The 26,857-nt window shown below is 40.4% G+C and overlaps 1 protein-coding gene and 1 long non-coding RNA gene across 6 annotated transcripts in view; one reads left to right on the forward strand and one right to left on the reverse strand.

The window, feature by feature from the left end:
- The window catches only part of AUH (AU RNA binding methylglutaconyl-CoA hydratase), a 134,650-nt gene that overhangs the window by 20,916 nt on the left and 86,877 nt on the right, over nucleotides 1–26,857 (reverse strand). The window lies entirely within an intron of this gene.
- Nucleotides 14,761–26,857, forward strand: part of LOC110389390 — a 20,791-nt gene continuing 8,694 nt past the window's right edge. The window contains exons 1-3 of one of the 2 annotated variants that reach the window (XR_002433186.1): nucleotides 14,761–18,221; nucleotides 20,010–20,068; nucleotides 25,572–26,818. This is a non-coding gene — a long non-coding RNA (uncharacterized LOC110389390). Of the gene's footprint in view, nucleotides 18,222–20,009; nucleotides 20,069–25,571; nucleotides 26,819–26,857 lie in introns of those variants that run through there. The other variant, XR_002433185.1, reaches the window with a different exon arrangement.

Here is a 26,857-nt window from a genome sequence, read left to right on the forward strand (position 1 = left end):
TTATATATGCCTCTATAATCTCACAGGTATTGCTCCTTTTTGTTTCAAAGGTCAAGTGTACAAAAACTGTGTAAGGTATACTACCTGTAGTTGCACAGCAGTGGATCTCATACTCTCTGTTGCTAAAAGATAACAATACCATTGCTACAGTAACACTGACTATCAGCACATGCTGTAGTTGGGTATATAGAGGACAAAGGAGTAACACAACTGGCAGCGTATTTGTACAGGAGCACTCAAGCATCAGTATGATTTATAGTAAAGAAATTCAATTTCAAAATTTATTAAATTAAATCAAGTCAATTTTAAGTTAGAACTATTTGTGTCCAGGAGTTAATATAGCTTAAGTAACACTTAAAATAAATAAATTTTAAGATTTCCTCCCTCTTCCAAAACAGATAAACCTTTAAAAAAAACTAGCTCTGTTTCCACCTCTGGAAGAGACTGTTGCAGTGGGCACTGACATTCTGAATATGTCATCACCCAAACATCAACTACTATCTTGGGACAATCTATGACTCTATGACTTCTTCATTTTCACACTCAAGCTGTACCCTGTTGTTTTTCCCATGTGCTCATAGACTGGTCAGCCCTCACAAGCATAACAGCATTTCAGCATGTCCTACTTACTTCCCACTTGATATTGCTTCCACACATACTGTCCTTTCAGTTCCAGGATCATCTATCAATGTTATCAATCTAAAAAGCTAATGCAGCTTCTCCCAAATCCCTGCTCCCCCTGCAGTTCCATCTCCTGATGAAGTGAAGTCCACTATCCTGTCCAACCGAACTGAGCCTGAGGTGCTTCTGCAGAATGTGAAGTGGTTCTGCAGACTGAGAAGGAAAAAGAAACAGTAACAGGTAAGTCACCAGAGCTGAGTAAGGCAGCCAGACCTGCTCCCTGCTGCGTAACAACTACCACAACTAAGAAAATGTGACAGGTGATAGTGGTGGGTGATTCTCTCCTGAGGGACACTGAGGAACCCATTTGTCATCCTGATCCATTATCTACAGAGTTCTGCTGCTTGCCAGGGGCCCATATCAGAGATGTGATGCAGAGACTGCCAGACCTTGTATGTCCCACAGACAACTACCTGCTGCTGCTGTTTCATGTAGGCACCAGTGACACAGCTGTCAGCCACCTGAAGAATATCAAGAGGGACTACAAGGAGCTGGGAGCAGCAGTGAAGACCTTGGGAGCACAGACAGTCTTCTCATTAGTCCTCCTGGGTAGGAGAATGGGGAAGGAAAGGGCTGACAGAATTAAGAAAATCAATAGATGGTTAAGGGAATGGAGTCATGAACAGGGCTTCAGCTATTTCTGTTATACAACTAGTTTTGAGAAATCTGACCTTCTGAGGGAGGATGGGACTCATCTCTCAGAGAAGGGGAAGACCATCTTTGCCAACTAGCTTTCCAGTTTAATCAGAAGGGCTTTAAACTAGAGTTGCTGGGGGAGGAGATCCATAAACCATTTCACCTTGAGGCTGATGATGGTAATGGGTGTCCTGGGCCTGGAGCTGGATCACAGGCCAGTAAGACAGAACCTAAGGTGCAGGATAAGGGAACTCCAATTGGTAAATCAGCCTCAATGGGAGCCCAACTCAAATGCCTGTACATTTGTCAATGGTTTACGGGCAGGTCTGGCCCGGTTCCATGACTAATGGGGCGGGGGGACCCACAGACCCATGCCCCGGGAAAGGGAAAAAAGGATAGGGAGATGGGCCTAAAATAAAACAGCAGTAACGTTCTGAGGAGAAACAAACTAATTTACTAAATAAAATACTGGAATGCAAAATAACACAATATAATACAGTATAATACAATATAATTGGAATTGAAGCTAATAAATCAAATAAAATGAGATAGAGTGTCCAAAAACCAAAAGGCCTTACTCTAATGCTGGCCATGAGATGGCTAGGGAGAGAGACACCGCTGGGATGAGCAGAAGGGGAGCCGAGAGAAAAAAACGGGACGTCTTGTGATATGTGAACAGTTTTTATCTTTCCCTCTGAATGGAAAACAGTAACAGAACAGCGAACAGTCCTCTGGGAAATGTAGTTCTTCTCTTCTGAGAACCAGGTACCTGGAACTAGCCACAATCCACAGAACTGGGGCATTAACTCTTTAACTCCCAGTGCACTACATGATGTTATGATGTGGAATATTGATAACTAAAATCGTAAAACCTGACAACATTAATGCATGGAGCACAAGAGAAAAACATGAAGAGTTGCAGGCATCTGCGTGCCTATATGGCTACAATGCCATTGGCATCACTGAGACATGGTGGGATGGCTCTCACAACTGGAATGTAGGAATAGAAGGGTATAAACTCTTTAGGAAAGACAGGTGGGGAGAAGTGGAGGGGGTGTTGCCCTCTGCATCAATGACTGCCTGGAGTCCAGGGAGCTCCACCTGGAGATAGATGGAGAGCTGACAGCTTAGGGGTTAGGGATAAAGGGAAGGCAGGGGAAGGAGACATCACAGTGGGGGTCTGCTACAGGCCACCTGATCAGGAAGACTGAGTGAATAAGACCCTCTACAGACAGATAGGAGCAGCTTCGCATTTACAGAACATGATCTTCATGGGGAACTTCAACCACACTGGAATCTGTTGGAGGGACAACACAGAAGTGCACCAGAAATCGAAGAGGTTCCTAGAATGTGCTGATGATAACTTTCTCTTCCGAGTGGTACAGGAACCCACGAGGAGGGGGTGGTGAGTAATATGAAGTTCAAGGGCAGCCCAGGCTGCAGTCACTACGAAATGGTGGAGTTCAAAATCATTAAGGCATCAAAGAGGGTGTGCAGCAAGCTTGCTACTCTGGACTTCAGGAGAAGAAACTTCAAACGCTTCAGGGAACTGCCTGGCAGGGTGATGTGGGATAAAGCCCCCGAGAGAAGAGAGGCCCAAGAAAGCTGATCAGTATTCAAGGACCATCTCCTCCAAGACCAGAAGCAAGGCATCCCCAGAAAAAGGAAGGCAGGCAAGAATGCCAGGAGGTTTCTGTGGATCAGCACAGAACTCCTGGACTTACTTAAGCTTAAAAAGGAAGTCTATAGGGAGTGGAAGCCGGAATGGGTTACCTGGGAGGACTACAAAGAAGCTGTCTGAGCAGCCAGGGATCAGGTTAGGAAAGCTAAAACCCGGACAGAATTAAATCTTGCAAGGGACATAAAGGGGAACAAGAAAAAATTCTATGGGTGTATCAGCGATAAAAGGAAGGCCAGGGAAGATGTGAGCTCTCTCTCGAAGGAAACTGGAGACCTGGTCATGGGCATACAGAGAAAGTGGAGTGACTTCTTTGTCTCAGTCTTCACCGGCAAGGTAGCTGCACTGCCCAAGCTGCAGAAAGAAAAGGTAAGAACTTGGAGAAGGAAGATCTGTCTGCAGTAAGTGAAGATCGGGTTTGAGACCATCTAAAGAACCTGAAGGTGCAAGTCTGTGGGACCGGATGAGATCCATCCAGGGGTTCTGAGGGAACTGGCGGATGAAGTTGCCAAGCCACTGTCCATCATATTTGAAAGGTCATGGCAGTCTGGTGAAGTTCCCACTGATGGGAAAAGGGGAAACATAACCCTCATGTTCAAGAAGGGAAAAAAAAGAAGATCCAGGGAACTACAGGCCACTCAGTCTCGCCTCTGTGCCTGGCAAGATCATGGAGCATATCCTCCCGAAGGCCCTACATGGAAACTAAAGATGAGGTGACTGGTAGTAACCAACATGGCTTCACCAAGGACGAGTCATGCCTGAGAAACTTGGTGGCCTTTTATGATGGAGTTACAGCGTCAGTGGATAAAGGAAGAGCAAGTGATGTCATCCACCTGGACTTGTGCAGAGCATTTGACACTATCCCGCGTGACATCCTGGTCACCAAATTGGAGAAGAATGAATTTGATGGATGGACCTCTTGCTGGATAAAGTATTGGCTGGATGGTCACACTCAGAGAGTTGTAGTCAGTGGTTCAAAGTCCAAGTGGAGACCAGTGACGAGTGGCATTCCTCAGGGATCAGTGCCGGGACTGGTATTATTTAACATCTTTGTAGGCGATACAGACAGTGGGATCGAGTTCACCCTCAGCAAGTTTGCAGACGACTCCAAGCTGAGCGGTGCAGATGACATGTCAGAGGGAAGGGGTGCCATCCAGAGGGACCTGGACAGGTTTGACAGGTGGGCCCATGCCAACCTCATGAAGTTCAAGGTCCTGCACCTGGGTCAGGGCAGTCCCAAGCATAGATACAGGTTGGGTGGAGAATGGCTTGAGCGCAGCTCTGAGGAGAAGGATTTGGGGCTGTCAGTTGAAAGATTCGGCATGAGCCAGAAATGTTCTCTTGCAGCCTGGAAGGCCAGCAGTATCCTGGGTTGCATCAAGAGAAGCGCGACCAGCACGTCAAGGGAGGTGATTTCTGCCTGTCTACTCTGCTCTTGTGAGACCCCACCTGGAGTACTGTGTCCGCCTGTGTTGGGCCCGAACACAAGAAGGACACTGAGCTGTTGAAGAGGGTCCAGAGGAGGGCCACAAAGATGATCAGAGGGCTGAAGCACCTCCCCTGTGAGGACAGGCTGAGAGAGCTGGGGTTCTTCAGCCTAGAGAAGAGAAGGCTCCGAGAAGACCTTAGAGTGGCCTTCCAGTACCTGAAGGGGGCCTACAGGAAAGCGGGGAGGGCCTTTTTTCTAAAAAAGTCGCATGTAGTGACAGGACAAGGAGAAATGGTTTTAAACTGGAAGAGGATAGATTTAGACTAGGTATTAGGGAGAAATTCTTTACTGTGAGGGTGGTGAGACACTGGAACAGGTTGCCCAGGGAGGTGGTGGATGCCCCCTCCCTGGAAGCATTCAAGGCCAGGCTGGATGGGGCTTTGAGCAACCTGGTCTAGTGGGAGGTGTCCCTGCCCATAGCAGGAGGGTTGGAACTTCATGATCTTAAAGGTCCCTTCCAAAGTAAACCATTCTATGATTCTATGATTATCACCGTAAATACCTACTTTTTTTTTTTCATGGCCTATGCTTGATAGTACCATTATTCAAACAATATTGACACGCTTCAAAATATGAATTTTATAGATCACAGGTAATATGTAAGTCCTCAAATGGATAATAAGAACATTCCAAACGGAACAGTGAATGTGTCAGCAAATCCAGATTGCAAGAGGCAATCTTTTCTGATGAGAAGAGTACTTCTTTACAGAGTTTCCTTAAAAAACATTTAATGTAGAAATGTTCCCTCTTTAACATACATACGCTAGTGCCCACCTGAGTGTTCTACTTTTATTTCTGAAGTTGAGTTGTAATTATATGTTCCAAAACTTTGTAGTGTGATCGAAGTCATAAATAACACATAATAATGTCATATTTAAATATAGCAGGACAGTAGTATGATCTTGTCCCATACTTATGTTAAAACCACATAGCTACTGGTTAAGATGACCTTTCATGCTTGAATTCTATATGTCATAGAATTTGTCAGTACTGGGGGCTTTCCAGGTTTTTTCTATTAAAGTGAATGGAAATATAAACTTAAAAGGGCAAGCTCAAGATAATGTTGGCAGTGACACATATTAAAAGAAGACAATAAAAACTTTCCACACCAATTTATACAAAAATGATTGTATTGAGTAAATACAATCTGCAGTAATACCGTTTGATTATAAAATGTCAACCATCAGCATGGTTCTAAACTCGACAATATCCTTCCATATGTCAAACAACTTCCCTTCAAATTTTTACCTTCTGCTGACACTTCATAAGAGAACATTTTGAAAATACTCCTGTGTTGAAATACATTCATTTTGAAACAAGTGCAGCTCTGCAACAGTGTTTTTGAAATTTTCTCATCATTTTAGAAATGAAGTTTATTCTGCATCTTCCAAATCTATTTTCATACACCTGACTTACACAGAGGCCACTGCCGCTTCAGTAAGTACTCCAAATCACCAAAGAACAAAGGACAGGTTTTTTTACATCATTGCAAGAATTGTGAATACAGAGAGTAGTACAGGGAATACAGGAGGACTTAGTGTGATGTATATGAAAAAGAGAAACAGCAATTAAGTTAACCAATCAAAATGCTGCAATGATTTTTTCCTGTTCTTCTGATTGCTAGCTCTCTTTATGTTATCATAGAATCATAGAATCACAGAATCACAGAATGGCCTGGGTTGGAAGAGACCCCAAGGATCATCAAGTTCCAACTCCCCTGCCACAGGTAGGGCCACAAACTTCCAGATCTGGTACTAGACCAGGTTGCCCAGGGTTCCATCCAACCTGGTCTTGAGCACCTCCAGGGACAGAACATCCACAACCTCTCTGGGCAGCCTGTTCCAGCACTTTACCACTCTTTCTGTGAAGAGCTTCCCCCTGACATCCAATCTAAACCTACCCTCCTTGAGCTTAAAACCATTCCCCCTTGTTCTATCACTATCTACCCAAGTAAAAAGTTGATTCCCCCCCTTTTTATAATCCCCTTCTAAATACTGGAAGGCTGCAATGAAGTCTATTCGCAGCCTTCTCTTCTCCAGGCTGAACAAGCCCAGTTCCCTCAGCCTGTCTTCGCAGGGGAGGTGCTCCAGCCCTCTGATCATCTTTGTGGCCCTCCTCTGGACCCTCTCCAACTGCTCCACATCTTTCCTGTACTGGGGGGCACCAGACCTGAACACAGTATTCCAGACGGGGCCTCACAAGGGCAGAGTAGAGAGGGACAATCACCTCCCTGTCCCTGCTGGCCACCCCTCTCCTCATGGAACCCAGGATACCCTTGGCCTTCCAAGCTGCAACAGCACACTGCTGGCTCATGTTCGGTTTTTCATCCACCAGGACCCCCAAGTGCTTGTCCACAGGGCTACTCTCAAAGAGCTCTTCTCCTAGTCTGTATGCGTATTTGGGATTACTCTGACCCAAGTGCAAAACCTTGCACTTCGTTATGTTGAAACTCATTAGGTTCACACAGGCCCACCTTTCGAGTCCCTGTGGATGGCATCCCTTCCTTCTAATGTGTCAACCATTATTGCACATACATCTAAGATTTGTAAAACCCATACTGCATATATTCAGATGCTAAGTATAGACAGGTAGTGTCTACTGAAAATCAAGAACTCAAAGGATGTTTTAGAAAGTTGTACGCTATTTGCATCCTTTAATTGTCCAAGGTTCTGGTCATAACAATGCTTGCTGCAGTACATTTATAAAATATACTTTGAAAATGACTTCAAAAATTATTATAATGCACAGATGAAATTGAGCTAAAAATGACTAAGTTTTCAGAAGTGTCAGGACTGCCAATGGTGAAACACTAGCTGGAATTCCAGAGAGGCAGATGTCAGCACTCCATTATTCGTTTATCTCCTAAGTTACTGACAGAGTAACTGAACAATAAGATTTTGGCTACTAATCTCTTTGTTATTTCATCTCTAAAGTTAACTTGCAAAAAAAAATTGTTGCAAAGCTTCAAAAACATCTAGTAAAAAAGGCTTTTGATTAGTACGTGAATAATTGCATTTTAGGTTCAACCTGAAACCACTGAATGATAACAGTATCCTGAAGTTGATAATTTCGTCCTGTTATACATCAAATACAATTTGCTATAATAATTGCACTGTGACTATGTTTTGTTCCTTTACCTACTAGAGATCATTGGGAATAGCTTTGAATAATTAATCTAATGCTCATATGTACACTAGATTACAGAAAGAATGTATATTTAAAAAATCTCAAAACATAATGCAGTTTGTTTTTAATAAAGACCTGTATTTGTCAATTTGGCCTGACTAAAAAGGTAAAGATTAAAATTAAAACATGAATTACGTGAACTGGAGGTACAAGATACAAGTTGTTTCACTTGTTCCTCCAGATATCTCAACATATAGCACCATGCAACGAGGTACTAAAACTGTCATACTCTGAACCACAGCTGAGTCATCATACATGTCTTAAGTTCCATCTCTGAAGATCAAAACTAAAGTTTCACATTGTTCAACATGAAATCATCAGAGTATAAAACTCAACTTACTTCATCACCTAAAGTCTGAAACTGTCACTGAATATCATATGTATTTGTAAACTATTATACAAAACTGTTTGAAAGCTAGTATCTGTGCTTTCTGAACTGTCTTACAACAGTGGAGCAATTTGTCTCTTTAGACAAGTTAGCAAAAGTGTTCTTTTCAGGAAGTATTAAATGGCTTTGGATACACTTAAACTCCTTACTTAAAAAACACCAAAACTGCTTAATTTAAGACGGTGGCAAAAAAAAAAAAAAAAAAAAAAAAAAAAAAGTAATATATTATAAAAGATGAAAAATACAAAATTACTGTAAACGATAAGTGCTGTAAGCACAGCAACAGTATGGGAGAATTTGGATGAGACCAGTAAACTGGTTAATGAGGCCTGAACTGCTTTAAACACACATCTATTACATCTCCAGACTGTTGTAATTAAGCTTTCTGGATTTTACTGCTGTAAAATAACTTTTCATGAACAATGCAACATATTAAAAATTTCTTTCAATGAAATAAAACTACATATACATTTGCTAATAAAGCTACCACAGTCAGGACATAAACTGCAACTTTCATAATTCTCTGATCTTCTGTCAAAAATAAATTTACTTATCACAGAATGATTGACTGATTAAAAAAACAGTTATCTATAAGCCAGGTATTCAGTGCTGGCTATTTTTAATGTACTATCTCATCTCCAAAAAAGAAAATGAAAGCTGCCTGAAAACACACTTAAAACACTTGAATGCCATGCATAGTGTTTTAATAATAGGGCTAGCATTAACAATTGATTGTGCATTTTATGAATAGGCTAAACAAAAATAATCACTCAAATCAGAAAAAATTTAGTCTCATTTTACCTTACACTCTTCTATATAAACTGATAATTATTGTAGGGTTTTGAAGTGCACTCTAGCTATAGTCTTCTACAGAGTAACAGTTAAACACATTTTTAGCTTTACATTCCCACTTGAGATATCTGGATCTGCAATTACCAAACACACAACGTATTCAACTACTTATAGTCACAAACTTATTATTAAACAATTTGCCTAAAGCCAGGTATTTCTCCAGTTGAAAGAAGACAGAATTTCAGCAGCAGTTACTGGGGAAAAAATGTGCATGCAGAAAACCTAACAATCAATTTGCTCTGCAAGTATGAGGGGAGATATGACATCTTAAAGGAAAACGAGAAAAAAAACAGAATGTCAGACAGCGTATGTATGGTGGATTTGGAGACTAGATACCAAAGAGGAATATGTAAACATCAGCCACGTGAGCACAAATGGAAATAATAGCTGGAGATGACAGGGCAGAAAAGAGCTTCGTTAAGTACATTAGCAGCAAAAAATGACTAAGGTATGACTAAGGACCCATTCATTATGGGTCCACAATGAACTAGGCATGAAACCAAGCCATAAAATACATGGAAATGGTATGACAAAGGATATAAAAAGAAAGCTACGGTATTATTCAATGCTTTCTTTGTCTTGCTTTTTATTGGCAACATTTGCTCTCAGGCTTACCAAAGTTCCTGAGCCTCACAATAGAGACCGGAGGAACCAAGTACAGTTGAGGATGATTTAGTCAGGAGTCATTTACGCATCCTGGACAAGTCTGAAGGGACAAAATGAGATGCATCTGAGAGTGCCGAGGTTAATGTGTCATAGTGAAATGAGGCAGTTTCTGGGGTCTCTTCTTTCAAAGATGACAGCAATCAAAGTACCTGATTGAAAGACTACCAAAACACAAATGTCATACCACTCTTTAAGGAGGATCCAGGGAAGTACAAGCCAGTCAGACTACCTGTGTCTATGGAAAGATGACTGCACATTTTCCTTGAAGTTATTTCTAGGTGTGTGAAAAGCAATGCCTGACCAACCTGACTGCTGAGATGATTGATTCGGTAGATGTAGGAGTGGAAGAACAGACAGCATGGCTTCACCAAGGGCAGATCTTGCCTGACCAATCTGGTGGCCTTCCATGATGCAGTGATGGCATCGGTGGATGAGGGAAGGGCGACGGATGTCATCTTCCTGGACTTCTCCAAAGCCTTTGACATGGTCCCTCACCGCATCCTTCTCTCTAAATTGGAGAGGTATGGATTTGAAAGATGGACTGTTCGGTGGATTAAGAATTGGTTGGCTGGTCACAGCCAAAGGGTTGTGATCAATGGTTCTATGTCAGGGTGGAGGCTGGTCACAAGTGGTGTTCCCCAAGGCTCAGTCTTGGGACCAGTGCTCTTCAGCATCTTTATCAGTGACATAGATGATGGAATCGAGTGCACCCTCAGCATGTTTGCAGATGACACCAAGCTGAGTGGTGCAGTTGATACACTGAAGAGAAGCCGCACCTGGACAGGCTGGAGAAATGGGCCCATGAGAACCTGATGAGGTTCAACAGGGCCAAGTGCAAGGTGCTGCACTTGGGCCAGAGCAATCCCAGGTATTTACACAGACTGGGGGAAGAACTCCTTGAGAGCAGCCCTCCAGAGAAGGACTTGGGGGTTCTGGTGGACGAGAAGATGGACTTGAGCCAGCAGTGTGCGCTGGCAGCCTGGAAGATCAACTATGTTCTGGGCTGCATTAAAAGAGGAGTGGCCAGCAGGGAGAGGGAGGTGATTGTCCCCCTCTACTCTGCTCTTGTGAGGCCCCATCTGGAGTACTGCATCCAGGCCTGAGGCCCTCAGTACAAGAAAGACACAGAGCTCTTGGAAAGAGTTCAGAGGAGGGCAACCAAGATGATCAGAAGGCTGGAGCACCTCTCCTATGAAGAAAGGTTGAGGGAACTGGGCTTGTTTAGTTTGGAGAAGAGAAGGCTCCGGGGAGACCTCATTGTGGTCTTCCAATACTTGAAGGGAGCGTACAAACAGGAAGGGAAAAGATTGTTCACAAGGGTGGATAGCAATAGGACAATGGGGACTGGTTTTAAACTAAGACAGGGGAGATTTAGGTTAGATATTAGGAGGAAGTTTTTCACTCAGAGGGTGGTGACACACTGGAACAGGTTGCCCAAGGAGGTTGTGGATGCCCCGTCCCTGGAGGTATTCAAGGCAAGGCTGGAAATGGCTCTGGGCAGCCTGGTCTAGTAGTTGGCAGCCCTGCACTCAGCAGGGGAGTTGAAACTAGATGATCTTTGAGATCCTTTTCAACCTAGGCCATTCTATGATTCTATGATTCTATGAACATATACCTCAAATTTGGTGAGATTTTGACACAGAGTACCAGCAGACTAGCATACGTAGCCAAACTAGAGGTATGGGTTAAATGAGTGGACTGTTAGATAGGTGGAAACCTGCCTGCCTCATGAAAAGCTCATCATGAGACAGCAGTGTCTGCCTGCAGCCCAGAAGGCCAACTCCCTCCTGGCCAGCAAGGTGAGGCCCCATCCTGAGTACTGTGTTCTGGTCTGGGGTCCTCAGCACAAGTAAGATGTGGAGCTGTTGGGAGGGTCTGGAGGAGGGTCACAAAGATGATTAAAGGCATGGAGCACCTGTCCTACAAAGAAAGACTGAGAGAGCTGGGCTTGTCCAGCTTGCAGAAGATGAGGGCTCAGGAAGACCTCATTGAGGTCTTTCAGTACTCAAAGGGAGCCAAAAAGAAAGACTGGAAGAGATTCTTTACCAGGGTGAGTGGTGATAGGACAAGGGGCAACAGTCTCAAACTAAAAGAGTGCAGATTAGGTTAGATGTTAGGAGGAAATTCTTTACTCAAAGGGTGGTGCGGAGCTGGCACAGTCTGCCCAGAGAAGCTCCATCCCTGGAGGTGTTCGAGGCCAGGTTAGATCGGACTCTGGGCAACTTGATCTAGCAGCTGGCAACCCTGCCAATGGTAAAGGAGTTAGAACTGGATAACCTTTGAGGTACCTTCCAACCCAGGCCATTCTGTAATTCTATGTCTACTCAAGGCACACGGACAGCAATTCAAAGTTCCACTGTAGGCAACTATTTGTTGTGTTAAATATTTGAAGGGGCGGGATGTCAATACTATGGTCATCATTGTTTAGCAGCATCAACTGCAATACAGACAATGAGACAGAGAGCTCAACAAAACATGGGGAGCAATCAATACAGTGGAGAGTACGGCTACTTTTAGAGGGATCTCAACAGCTTGGAGAAAGGCTGAGAGTAAACCTCATGATGCTTAACAAAGGCAGACACACAACCCTGCTGCTAAGACGGAAAAATACCATGAAGCACTATCAGACTGATGAAAACCTACTACAAAGAGGCTATCTAGAAATGGATATAAGCATCAGCTGTGTGCTCTTGCTATGATGAATACTGAAAGTAGAACGGCTACCAAGATGAAGGTCAAAGAAACTGTTTCATCCGCTCTTTTAGTACTTACGTGACCACACCTGGCTTACTGTGTTGAGTTTTTGTCCCTTTAGTACACTAATAAGTTGAAGTGAATACAGAAGAACAATGAGACACAGTGAGGAGGCTGATGTATGATATTCAAAAACAGACTGAAGAAGATGGGCTTGGGTGGCCTGGAGAAAGCCAAAGGGATAATCTAATTGTTACTGTCAACCAAGTTAAAGGATAGTTATAGAAAATATAGAAACTAATCCAACTTGGAGATGCATAGCAAAAGCCTCAGAACTAAAAGACACATAGCAGCAAGTGAAATTCTAAGAAGTAGAAACAAAGTCTCCACAATGAGTGTTGTCAAACCACGGAATATATTGCTCAAAAAAGCTCATGAATAACAAAGTTTGGAGACATTCAGAATTGGAGAGCAACCTGATTCAACTTCAAAACTGGTCCTGTTATAACAAGATTGAACAATGCTATCCCCAGAGTACCTTTCCAGCCTAAGCTATTCTATCAGTCTAAATAACACATGGGAAGTCCATTTTGTACTATAGTAGTCAAATGGGTCCAGCTGTGCCAGTAGAAGAAACTATTCTTCTTTAACTATCAGTGACACTGCTTCTACAACTGACTGCTAAAATCTGAATTAGATTTCCTGAGATTGCTTTAGTTAGAATCAGTCTGAGTGGCTTAGATTGTAGAGCCTCTGATAGCCCCTTTATTTCAACTACAATAAAGAACAGTTTGTACAAGCTGTTCTGCAAGCAGATCTATATGAGTTATGACTTCTGGAAGGTGGGTAAGATGATGCTGAGGGTAACACAGTAAGTAATAATCTCTTTTTTTCAGCACATCTGCTTCTAATATGCTGACATCTATTCATGTAACTATTCAAACTGTTTAACGAATCACATCAGAAAAAAGCGCATGATGGCTTGCTCATTAGAACTTACATTCAAAGAAGCAATTGCTCTCTCTCAAGTAACACAGAGATTCAAATTAGCTAGAGGGAGTGAGGCAAGGAGCAAGGACTGAAGGAGAAGAGTATCAATGAAATACACGAGTTGTATCAGCACTTGTCTTGCACTGACCAGTCCCCTTCTGTTCACAGAATCCACAGCTGCAGACATTAGTAATGATTTAATGGCTAGTTAAAAAAAAAAGTACTTATATAACATGAACATCACTCAACTATCAGGTCTGTTGCTTTAGAACCTACAGATTCTGCGGTGCAAAATCAACTCAGTTGTACAAACACTGAACAAAGCAGGGATGTAAGGGGAAGAAAGACCAGATAAATGAACAGAAAGAAAACTGATGGAGAGTTATTAAAAATACATGGATTACACTGAGCTCAGAAAATCCCTAATCAGTAAACAGAGACGAGAAAGGCAATAAAGTGAGGTATCATTAATGGTCATATATCCTGTTCTAGGAACCTATTTCTGTCCTCTGTCACAGAAAAAACACTAGGCGAGAAAGACCTTTGAGGTAGATAACGCAAGCTCTTTTGTTCTAAGGCCTCATTCACACAAATAAGTCCCACCTGTAGACTAGAGAATCATATCAGGAGGAATGTAACATTTATTCATCCTTGCACTTGAAGGTTTAAATTTAAGTTTATAGCTTAAACTGATTCTTTAACTTGTCTGAGGTTGTTCTGTCAAATCATGAGGGTTTTTTAGACCATATGGATATAAAAAGACGAAATAATTAACAAACTCACAAAAGTTTAGCCTTCTTCAATTCAGTAATGAACTTTTTTGTTTTTGGCTGTAAAATTTTCTTATTGTTTCAATACAGGTAAAGCAAGACTAGCCCATAAAACTGTGAACTTAAGACTGGCTCACTAACAACAGTTCTAATAATACCTGCATCTGTGACACAAGGGAAGCATTAAAAGGAAAAGAGTGAGAAGCAAGCAGGCCATGAAAGGGTTTCTTAAAATCATCTCAACCAGTAGAAAGTGTATAGATGAGATCCACAATGCAGGCTGCATTTACTACATCCTCCACTATCTTCCTACAATTCCTCTGACCGTTCAAAACCTTCTTTTTTTCCATTATGTATCCACACTCAATTGCAGTATCAATCAGTTGTTCTTCAATTCAAAAAAACTTAGTCATAAACATCAGATGTTGTCAACGGTTTACAGGTGTTCGGCCCAGTTCCGTGACGAAGGGGACGGGAGACCCATGGGCCCACACCCCGGGAAAAGGGAAAAAAGGGTAAGGAGATGGCCCTGAGAGCAAAGAACAGTGGCAACAATCTGAGGAGAAACAAACTAATTTACTAAATAAGATATTGGAATGCAAAACAACACACTATAATACAATATAATTACAATTTAAGCTGATAAATCCAATACAGAGAGAGAGAATGTCTCAAAATCAAGGTAGGCCTTACTCTACTGTGGACGATAAGACGGCTGGAGAGCGAGGTGCTGCCAAGACAAGAGATGGGCAGAAGAAGGGATGAGGTCTCATGATCTGCAAGCTTTTATCTTTTCCCTCCGGCTGTTAAATGGTAACAGTGGAGCAAAGTATCGTGGGGACTGTAGTAGTCCTTCTCTTCTGAGAACCAGGTACATACACTACATGATGTTATGACGGGGAATACCAATAACCGAAAATCATAAAACCATGACAGATGTAAAATTCTAGAGTACTGAAGTTATTTTTTCCTCTACTTTAAGTATGCTGAGAATGCCAATGGCCATTCAGTCCTGATGAAAGATGGGTTTAGATTATGATGCATACGGTCAGCCTTCAAATATTTGATGATAGTGTATGAGAATAAAATTTCTGCATTCATTCTCCAAATGTCAAAGACAGCTTCTCTTCCCTGTCTTTCTGATCTTGCCATTTCTCTCTCTGCATCTTTTGTTGATTCCACTCTACTTTTACTGAGTAAAATATCAGTGTAATGCTTTTTAGTTGCTACTTTCATTCTACCCATTAAGTCTCATTCAATACAGACAGATTGAATCTGGTCTTTGAGCAACAGCAGAAATGCCAGAACCCACAATTCACTTCTCAGGCTCTGAAATGTACACCTTTTTGTCTTCTTCCCTAACACATCTCATGCTCAGAAGAAGCGTTCTGGAGGCTTTTAAATTCAACCATACAATTCTCCTTTACTCTGACACCTAACAAAAGACATTACCTTACCACTATACCAAAACCATTATCTATCACATCAAAGAATATAGTCTCATGGTTTCCTTACATTTTGAAACCATATAATGCATCTTTTCTTATATTTACACTTATCCTTACAGGGACAGTCATCTTGCTCCCCTTTTGTACTATGCCTTACAAAAGAGGGTTCTCATCTAAAGCGGAGTAGTTACGTGCCACAGCAGTATAAATGAATGATAAAAAATATTATTATTATAAAACTCATTTTAAAATACCTCATTAGAAATCACAAGGTAGGACAGTCACACAAATTTATTTATTTGTTTGCTTGTTTGAAAATCATGTTTGAAATTGGAGTGAGTTTATGAACTTCAATGTAAATGGCCAATTAACAGATTGCCTTCCATTACATTACTGCAGACCAACAGTCCAGGTACAAATACATCACTTTTTCCAGCATGCAACATAACTGCCTAATTCTACTGCATTAACTTCATGTTATGAATAATGTCATGCCCAAATACTGATTCATAAGACTATAAAACAAGAGAATGATGTGGAACACAACTCAATCTCTTTTAATCCCACTGAGACAATGTGATTCATACACTAGACATTTTCTGAATGTCTGAGAAACTACTCTACAAAAACTCCCCCATAAAAGATGGTTTAAAGTATCATACAAATCCTTAACTATTCAGAAGACTTGACATGCAGAGGCACAATAGGGTCCCAAAAAGAAGTGCTCTAATACAAAGATTTAAAACAAAAGTTCTAAAATGATCATCTTGGTTGTACACACAACTGCTGAGGCAATTGACTAAAATGTGTTATTTTGATAAATTATATAAATCACATGGGTAGGATAGCTATTTTCTAACTGCAATGTTTTAATTCTATATTTCTGTTTAAACTCTACATTGCATGACACAAAGCAAAATCAACTTGGCTGTTCCTACCTTATTCTAATACTCCTACCCAACTCTAACTTTCATAAAGCCTTCAGTCATTTGCGGAACTGTCAAATGTTCAAAGCCAACATCTAATCCCAGTATAGCCTATGAAGAGCTCATAGCTTTGTGTAACTAGCTGTCTCAGAAAAGGCATAGTGGATGGAAGACTGTTGAACTGTCTGGATCCTGTACAAAGACATGAAAGTCAGAGGAGGGAAGGTTCCTTTCACAGTCACCTCTTCAAATTTGTGTGCACACAGCTTCTGAGAACAGTTTGGCCTTTTCTGCAGACAAAGTTCATGCTAAAGTTGAGTAAAACTGTACACACATAACTGAAAGCAAACTAATAGCAACATTTAAAAATATATATGTATCTGTAATTTACATTATTCTTAATACACTACGCTTTGACATTCATCATCTGTGTTTGAAGTAACTCAAAAGAGCAAATATAGTAAGCTATCATCTGTAGAAAGAATCCTGCATCTTAGTTCCTGGTGCCAAGTTACAGTAGACTTAAGTTCCAAAGTACTAAATCTAAAGATTAAGCTTTACCATAATATTTTGCAAGTATCTCACCTGTTCATGTAAATTCATGACAGTATGCACAGTGACAAACATTCTATCAGATTTTATGAATTTCATCTACATTACATAAGTCATTAAAAACTTATTTCCAGGCCTTTGCTGTGTGAAATTCCACTGTAATTATTTGGAATTGTTTACATTTGCCTACTAACATGGAGAAAGTTCAAGCAATCCAATTTTTAATAATACTATTTTCAGTAATTCACAGGTATATAGACTTGATACTACAAATATTTATCCTTTATTATCTTATCTGCAAACTCCTACTGACAAATTATACACAAGCTTAATATGTTTGCTCTTCGGAAGACTGGAAGCAGAAGACTGAAAATACATTTATCTGCTTTTTAATACTGTAAACATGAGCTAGAACAACAAGCTGCTGGATCTTCCCCAACGTGTAGGCTTTTAAAAATGATTTACAATTTCAGCGGTTACTTCCTGCTTCCATCCTGTTAAACTACAGGTACAATGACATAGTACTATGGAACAGCCTTCACAACAGTGCTACAATTTTACCAACTGATTCCAGCAAGATTCCACCTAGTCTCACATTCAACATCTGATTTCCCCACAAAAGATACATGCAGGAGAGTGTGATGCATCACTGAATCAATCTGAATTTTCCTCAACTCCTCCCTGCAAATGACCAACTTACGAAGGTGCAGAGGTTCATATCTCATTCAAATCATTCTGAGTCATTTATACTATAATTTGGTCATTACAAGAAAAAACTTTCCTAAACACCATCAGAAAATTATTTTGTTGAAACAAATAACTTCATTGTTTTTGATTTCTGTTTAAAAAAGTAATAAATCCTAAGATTTTACTTTTCAAGTTAGATACTACATGAAATGAGCCAGAAACTTGAATGGCAGGCAAAGAAATGTGCAAGGCACCCTTTTTCACCATGATGAACAGCTTAAATAATCACAGAGAAACATCAGGCAGATATAATTGCCAGAATGACAAAGGCAATAACTAACAAACGCTGGAAGTATTTGACTCACTGAAGGGCAGACTGAAAAAACAGAATAATGCACATTATTTTAATTATCTGTGTACAGAAATAAAACTTTGTAGACTGGTGTCCAAAGACGACGTAGTCACAATCAACTTCTGATGAACACAGAATGACAGAATTGCAGGGGTTGGAAGGGACCAGAAGAGATCACAGAGTTCAAACTCCTGCTGAGAGAGGTACCCTACAACAGGCTGCACAGGTAGGTGTCCAGCTGGGTCTTGAATATCTCCACAGGAGACTCCACAACCTCTCTGGGCAACCTGTTCCAGTGCTCCGTCACCCTTAGCATAAAGAAGCTCTTCCACATGTTAGTACAGAACTTCCTGTGTTCAAGTTTTAGGCCTCCTCCTTCTCCTATCACTACACACCACCAAGAAGAGCCTGGCCTCATCCATTTGCCTCCCATCTCCCTTTAGATATTTATAAACATTTAACAGATCCCCTCTCAGTCTTCTTTTCCCCAGGCTAAACAGACCCAGGTTACTCAGCCTTTCTTCATATGGGAAATGCTCAAGGCCCGTAATTATCTTTGTGGCCCTCTGCTGGACTTGTTCTAGGAGATCCCTGTCTTTTTTGCACTAGGGAGCCAGAACTGTACACAGTAGTTTATAATGCGGCCTCACCAGGGCAGAGTAGAGGGTGGAGGATACCCTCCCTCAACCTGCCGGCCATGCTCTTTTTAAAGCATCCCAGGATACCGTTGGTCTCCTCAGCCATAAGGGTGCACTGCTGGCTCATGGCCAACATGTTGTCCCTTGGGACTATCAGGTCCTTCTCCACAGAGCTCATCTCCAGCAGGTCATCCCCTAACTTGTACTGATGCACATGGTTATTCCTCCCCAGGTGCGAGACTCTAGACTTGCTTTTGTTCAACCTCATCAGGTTCCTCCTCCCGCCTCAACTCTCCGGTCTATCCAGGTCTTGTTGAATGGAAGCACAGCCTTCAGATGTGTCAGCCAATCTTCCCAGCTTAGTATCATCAGCAAACATGCTGAGGGTGGACTCTATCCCTTCAGCTAGGTTGCTGATGAAGCTGTTGAACAAGACCAGACTCAGCACTGATAACCGCTAGTTACAGGCCTCCAACTAGACTCTGTGCCGCTGATGACAAACCCTCCAAGTTCTGCCAGTCAGCCAGTTCACAATCCACTTCACTGTCCACTCATCTGTCCCATATTTTCTAAGTTTCACAACAAGCACATTGTGGGAGATGGTGTCAAACACCTTGCTGAAGTCAAGGTACACAATATGCACCACTCTACCCCCTTCTACCTGGACAGTGATGACATCATAGAAGGCTATCACATTGGTCAAGCATGATTTCCCCTTGGTGAATCCATATTGACTACTCCTGATAACCTTCTTCTCTTCCAATTGCTTGGTGATTGCAAAGATGACAAAGAATATTAATGATTACTAAACATGAAAATATCAGTCATGTGGAGGTGTGTTCTATTCAGATGAAATGATACATGTGGATATTTCTTAGCAAACATTTTCCTCCTACACACATTCTTAAAGCTGACCTATTCATTATGGAATTGATTACTACTATTACACTACTTCCATATTTCTACAGTGCCACCCAATGACTGATGTAATTTACTTTAATCAGATACTCAAAAATCAATGAGCTGCACTGCAGATAGCTTAAGTTCCAATATCTCACTTCTGCAGTAGTGCAGATTAGTCAGGGGCTGTTTTATATGAGCAAAATAATTTAAAACATCCTGCTCGTACTACACATATATCTGCAGATTAAAAATAAATTAATAGTATGTTTTATGCATAATAAAATTCCAAATTCTTCAACAATACAACCCACATTTAATTCATAAAGCATCTCTTTGCTGAAGTTGATGTCTCATGGCTTACTTTCTCCAAAGATACAAAGTATGTTCTTCTATACTTAGATCTCCAAACGTTATAAAAAGTTAAAAAAAATCTAAACTTTTCCCCATTGACATCCTAATATTCTATTTTGCAGATGAAAGGAACAGCAAATACCGTATACGCTGCAGAAGAAACTGCAAAACCTCACTTTCAGTAAGTCAAAAGTCATTTCTGGGCATGTAGAGTTGGTCAACCAAACTCTACACTTGGTTTGTACTTGATAATCAAATGATCTACGTACTAAAAATGTATAATTATTGTCACACTTTACAATCTATTGAGCCATGGACCAAAGATTCCATGTAAAATATTATCCATGCTTATCCTTTCATGAACCTGTAATCTGACAAGGATGCTGTAAGAATACTACAATTTTTAATAACAAGAAAAAGTATTTATTTCTCTCTGTGAGAAAAATCCACACAACCAAGCAAAGGAATATGGATCTATGAATCTGCAGAGACACTTCCACAAACCTCAGAGTTTATGTAAATCCCTAAAAGTAACAGTGTCCCAGACAGAATTACACCATGTACATATAAAAAGAACGCTACTCTTTTAGTACGGAAAATGCAATGCTTCTTCAGTTTTTCTTCATATCTGCTAATTTAGACATTTGGGGGTGGATTTTAGTTATATTTTCTCAGTCAAAGCAGAACCTTACCTCTGTTGATGGCCTTTTTCAAAGGACAATGAAAAACCCTGCAACAGGTAAACTTACTCCCTCTTAAAAAAAAAAAAAAAATTAAGACAAAAAAACCTCCACATTTCTCAACCTTTTCAAAAGATGCAGATCATTCCATTTACTCATTGTACTCTCATGTGGAAATATTAGCTATATGTGTAAGACTGCCAAAAGTAGGATTCCTACTCCATGTTTGACCTTTATATAGGAGTAAAATCTAGAATACCCCAACACAATCTAGCAAAACTTGGAAAAACAACCCATACCAATGAGATCCAGAAAAATCTGGAACAAAAAAACAAAAATGTGACCCAGTCACGGATGTCACATACCCTAGAATATGCCAATGGTCAACTCACATGAACACTTCCTCAAACATATATATAAGCTACAACTCTAGATAATTTACCAATCTCAGAATGCTTCTTAAGATTACCTAAACCTCTGTTAAGTTTGGTACTATGCTTTCCAGTTTACTACAAGGACAAGTCAATTCTTAAATGCAGATCCACACAAACACCCAGATCAAAACTGAATATGGTACTGTGGGATCACAGACTCACTGAATCATAGGTGTTGGAAGGGAACTTTGGAGATCATCCAATCTAACCCCATGCTAAAGCAGGTTCCCTAGCATAGGTTACATAGGAAAACATCCAGGTGGATCTTGAATATCTCCAGAAAAGGAGATTGCACAACCTCTCTGGGCAACTTGTTCCAGTGCTTTGTTTTCCTCAAAGTAAAGAAGTTTTTCCTCATGTTCATATGGAATTTCCTGTACTCCAGTTTGTGCCCACTGCACTTTGTACTCTTGAAAAGAGCCTGGCTCCATCCACTTGACTACTGTCCATTAGATATTTGTAATACGATCCTCCCTCAGTTTTCTCGAGGCTGAACAGTCCCAGGTCTCTCAGCCTTTTGTCGTACAGGAAGGAAGGAAGGGAGGGAGGAAGGGAGGGAGGAAGGGAGGAAGGAAGGAAGGAAGGGAGGAAGGAAGAAAGGAAGAAGAGAAGAAAGGAAGAAAGGAAGAAAGGAAAAAAAGCCATAAGATTACAATAATACTTTTTTCTACAAACTGTGTTTTCAGGAAAGCCAATGATTTTTCCATTGACCCATCATACTTCATCAACTGTCATTTTGTCGATCTACTTCAAAAGTAGATCAACTTCTTTTTTATATGCATGGGTCAGGGGAAGGGAAAAAAAAGCAAACTAGATTTAGATTTACATGCACATATCATACCTTTATGTTGTGCTAGCACTGTGCTTAGAATATGCAAGCTACCATGGCATGATTCTGAGAATTTAGAAAAGAACACATTTTTCACTGTCTTTTGTATTCCATACAACTAACCAAAATCACAGAATCACTGCATTCTGTTGACAAGATAATATCCAGTACGATTCTTGGCACTTCTAAGTGCCTTCTGATCACCTGCAGCAGTTATAAACCTGGTTAGCCATAACTTAATCAAGAAAACTTAAATACCAAAATTTAAGCACTCTGTTCTTGCATCTTCTAGTGAATCTTGGACGTAGTGAGAAATCTTTCACTACTGTGGGTCCAATCCCGTAGGAAGTGACAGCATAATATATTTGGGTTTGTTGATTCCCTTCAGTGTAAGGAAATTTAACCTATAAGCCATGATTTGCCTATTCATTGTCAAACTCACAGCAGTTAGTTCATGCATCTGATTATCAAACATCAGAAATTTCAGTAAAATATCAGTATCTACCAGGTACTTCTCTGACAGAATTACAGTAGCTAAAAGCATTTGGTTTTCAAACTATCATATTTCTCATCTATAGTGACAGCAATCAATTCTATTTCAAGTCTTTTTTTTCTTTTGTGTAAAATGAAGACCAAACTGGAATGTACAGTTTATACTCATGGGACAGGAATAAAAAATTAGTATTTATTCTCATTTTACAAGTGAGGATTTTAAAAGGCAGCTGTAATGTTTAATGTGAGCTTTTATATATCAATGCAAAATAACTGGCTAACCATACAGGAATTACATTTATTAAATTGTATTTCTGAAGCACACTTCATTCTGTACGACTTTCTTCATAATACATAAAACAGTACAAACAACAATATTCTACTTCTGCACGTTTCAGTTGCATGCTATCTTCTTTTTGTTAGGAAGGTGTACGAAATGTTGCTACTGCCTAAAAAATGTCCACATAATCATTTGCTCTATTTGTCTACAATTCTTACATCTGTTACAAGTACAAATTACATGCACACTTGTGAATTGCCTATCATTTCTAAATGAAAAAGAAGTTCAAGTCCAAAAAAACCCCCCAACAATAAAAATAAGTACATAGCTCCATCCTAAACAATGTAAAAATATCATCTTGTACTTTGCTCTTTCTGTTTTGTACTGTTACTAAAAATCTGCACTCACAAACTCCTGCAACTGAAGCCTTATAACACTGACATGCATTGGATTCAACTTACTTCACTTAGGTATTAAACACATTTTAGCCATCCCAGCATGTCTATAATTCTGCTTCTGACAGAGAGAACACAGAAGTAACAGGAGCCCCAGCCACACAGTCAACATGGGGCACCCATGTTTAGGGAACTGAATCCCATATGCCAGCAGGAACAGTCTTTCTAGGAAATATCCAAACAGAAAGGGTGACTACTGCTTCAAGTCAGAGAAGCTCAAAAATACTCATGTCCTTGAGCTAATGTGACTTTTTTTTTTCTTTTTTTTGAGAATATCTTGTGTCTGGATATCTGAGCGACTTTAGAATTGTCCCAACACTTCACAGGAGTACACAGAGACAAGCTAGAGTTCACACTTGCCTATGTGAATGGAGTTATGATAGTATTCTTAGACTCTTCCAGAAACAGATCAATCAGAAACAGAAAAATCAACTTTCTAACAGAATAGCTATCCTTCACCGAACTTTCCTAGGAGGATGACAACTTATACAACATTTGTTACTACACTGAGACTTCTACTGCAGAAAAAAAGGTGGGGAAGACCCTACACTGGGAGATAATTTACCATCATTTTTTTTCTCCTGGCAGCTAAAATCCACCTAGCTCTTCACTCATTCATATATGAAGCAATCTGTCAGAAGTTTTCACTTTTCCTTCATGTTTCTTTCCTGCTTGTTTACTAGACAATGAAATTCACTGCAATTTTAGCAGTATTTGAGATGAAGACACCTGAGAGCAGCTTGAAAACTTTGGAAGTGAAGCCTATAATAGTAAATGTCTATGGTATACATACACCTTTCCATATACATTCCACAAATTAAATGTTCTCAGCTATGAACATTAGTGAGGTTTTTAACTGGCTACCTTTCACCTACACTCCACTAGATTTACTTGTATTCAGCTCTGCTGGAGGATATATCACTCACTGACCCCCTACCAGAAAACAGAGCTGACAATGATGTTTTCCAAAGCACTCTCCACACTATAAATGGGAAAAAAATAAATAATGACAGAAGAGAAAAACTGCACTTAACTTACGTTCCTTGTAAGTACAAACCTTTGGCAAACATATCACAGAAAATCATCAGAAACAACCAACAAAGCAGATGTTAGGCTGAGCAAAGTGCTGCACTAATGCAAAAAACAAATGAACCACTAGAACACAGACATTTTCAAGAATGACAGTAATGACTGTTCAACAGATTGCGCTGCTCTATGTTATGCTTCCTATAACATAGGTGAACAAGGGATCCAAGACGAGTTTTTCCAAACGAATCAGTTTCAACGGCCCAAAACAATCACAAGTTCAGAAAGCTTCTGAATACAACATACTTTTATGTCATATAGAAATATAAAAATTGGACCAAAAGCTCTGTTTGAATCATGATCATACTATGTATTAATAATAGAATAGCACAAGAAACACTATAAAATATTAATGGAACTTTCTTATTAGTAATTTATAAATAAAAGCAACCAAAAAGACTTCAACATGTTTTAAAGGGAAAACACCTATGTGTTTGAAACACTTGAAGATCGATCAAAGTCAGTTTCCCTTGGATTGCCTGGAATGAAAAAACATATAAGTATGTTACGCTTCTATGTAATTTACTAGATCAAAATGCTTTCTACATTGTTCATATCTTGTTTTGGTTTACTCTTGTAACACATGTTATAATGTGATTAATCAGGAATTTGTTTTTATTCTTTTTTATTACAAAGACTTTGGTGGTCACTCAGCAGAAGCAGTTAACGGAGAACAGATTAATTTACTGTATCATTTGAAAGAACTTGAAAACAAAGGAAACATTAGAAGATGTAACAGATCAAGTCATCAAAATTTGCAAGCATTCCCATAGACTGAACAGGATATCCCACAAAGCACTCAGATTCATAAGCTTTTGCATACAAAACTTAACTCTTATAGCTAGTGGAGCAATGACCAGGATGCTGCGCAGCTAGTACCATCAGGAATGGTAAATGGGGAAAGAAACATTCAGATTTGAAATAAGGTAAGAAGCTTAGAGCTAGGATCCAGAACAAGGGAGAGATCCCTATAGAGCTACATTTGCTGCTTCTATACCTTAGAAACAGAAGAGTTGAAATAGTGGCAGCATTGTTAGAAACAGCCAACTGTGATGTTGCACAATGAGAACTGTCCCCAGACCACTGAACCTTTCTCCCTCAACTGCAGCAGAGAGTTTGAATCTCCAGGGCTCTGGTATTATTATTTTCCCTGCATTTTCTGTCCTATTAAACTGCCTTTATCACAACCCACAAGTTTTACATTTTTCCTGTTCTCTTCCCCATCGCACTGGCAGGGGAGTGAGCAAAAAACCATGTGTGCTGAGCCACCTGCCAGATAAAACCACAACAGTCCCTTCAGCACCCAAAGCTAGGCACAAAGAGTTGAGATAAGGACAGATCTGACTAGAGTATGTAAAAACAAAATTATTTTAAGTGCTACATTAGTTTAATAGCTGCTGATCACAGTGTTGATCTTTTTGATTTCAGAGTTTCTGTGCTTGTCTTCACAATGATGTAAAACCTTACTTTGCAGCCTGTGCTCCCTGATGCGTTGCTTACCATCTCTATGGGCTGGATTACGGTTATCATTTTGCTGTACTGTATAACACTGGTTTATAATACGATAAAATTGCTCATCATGAGACTGGTCTGTTATTTGTTCTCAGCTTTGCTGTCATCTCTGTACTTTGGGGACCATCTCCTAAAAGCTATTAATTCTAACACTGTTTACTTTTTCTTCCTGGGGAGCCAATCTATGGGAGAGACAAGACAGCATACTCTTCTCTGCTTCTACACCCTCCCTTTCACCATCTCCTTCTCCTTCTCATCCTGGCCACTTACCATAGGTCTTGGGAATTATGAATATCTTCAGGATGTTCAAACCAGTATGTTCCTATAAATACGTCTCCTGAATGTACTCCAGGTTTTGCTTAAGATTAAGCAACTGTTTAATAACACCACTCAGAAATCCGCCCCAAGGCTGGACAGTTATGAATGACAGAGAGTGTGGGATGATGTGGACATGCATCTAGAACAGTAGGGACTTCCAGTGCTTTGGAACTTCACACCTGAAAACACTGCTAAAATGTTTTAAAAAGTTATGCCATCACAATGGCAATTCCAAAGAGATAAAAGTCACTGTAGTGTGCTTCGGGATGGCTTATGCCTAACAAGCAGTGCTCAACACTATCTCAACCCCTGCAATAGGCCTTGCGGCTGAATGAATGCTGAATGAACCTCTGCTGGTATTGGTTATCTCTGTATAAAAGAGGAAATAGTAGGTGTGCAAGTCAGCTCATTCAGTGAAGGAAGAAAATTCTAATAAGAAGGGGAAGAAGGAAGACAAGGACAAGGAAGGCTACTCTGAAGGAGGGTCACACAGGAACAGGATGAGGAACTCATCCTCACAGGAAGGGTCAGAGCTCATCAAGAAGGCAGTAACCCATCCAACCCATCCTAACCCTGGGTGAGCTGTGAGACAGCTGAAAGGATTTCAACCAGTCTCAGCAAGCGCATTGTCACCTTGTTGCTCTGAAGATAGGATAACAGGGCCAGTAGCTTGGAACAAGAAGGTAGTGAAGCCAGACAGCTGGGATCCCTTTCTAGGAAAGGAGTCATTGATAAAGCAGTTGAAAAAAGGACACAGGCCTTTACTCTTTACCTGTCAGATTTGAAGGAAAGAAAGGAAAGGAAAGGAAAGGAAAGGAAAGGAAAGGAAAGGAAAGGAAAGGAAAGGAAAGGAAAGGAAAGGAAAGGAAAGGAAAGGAAAGGAA

The sequence above is a fragment of the Numida meleagris genome, chromosome Z (assembly GCF_002078875.1).
Source record: "Numida meleagris isolate 19003 breed g44 Domestic line chromosome Z, NumMel1.0, whole genome shotgun sequence".
NCBI classification, from domain to species: domain Eukaryota; kingdom Metazoa; phylum Chordata; class Aves; order Galliformes; family Numididae; genus Numida; species Numida meleagris.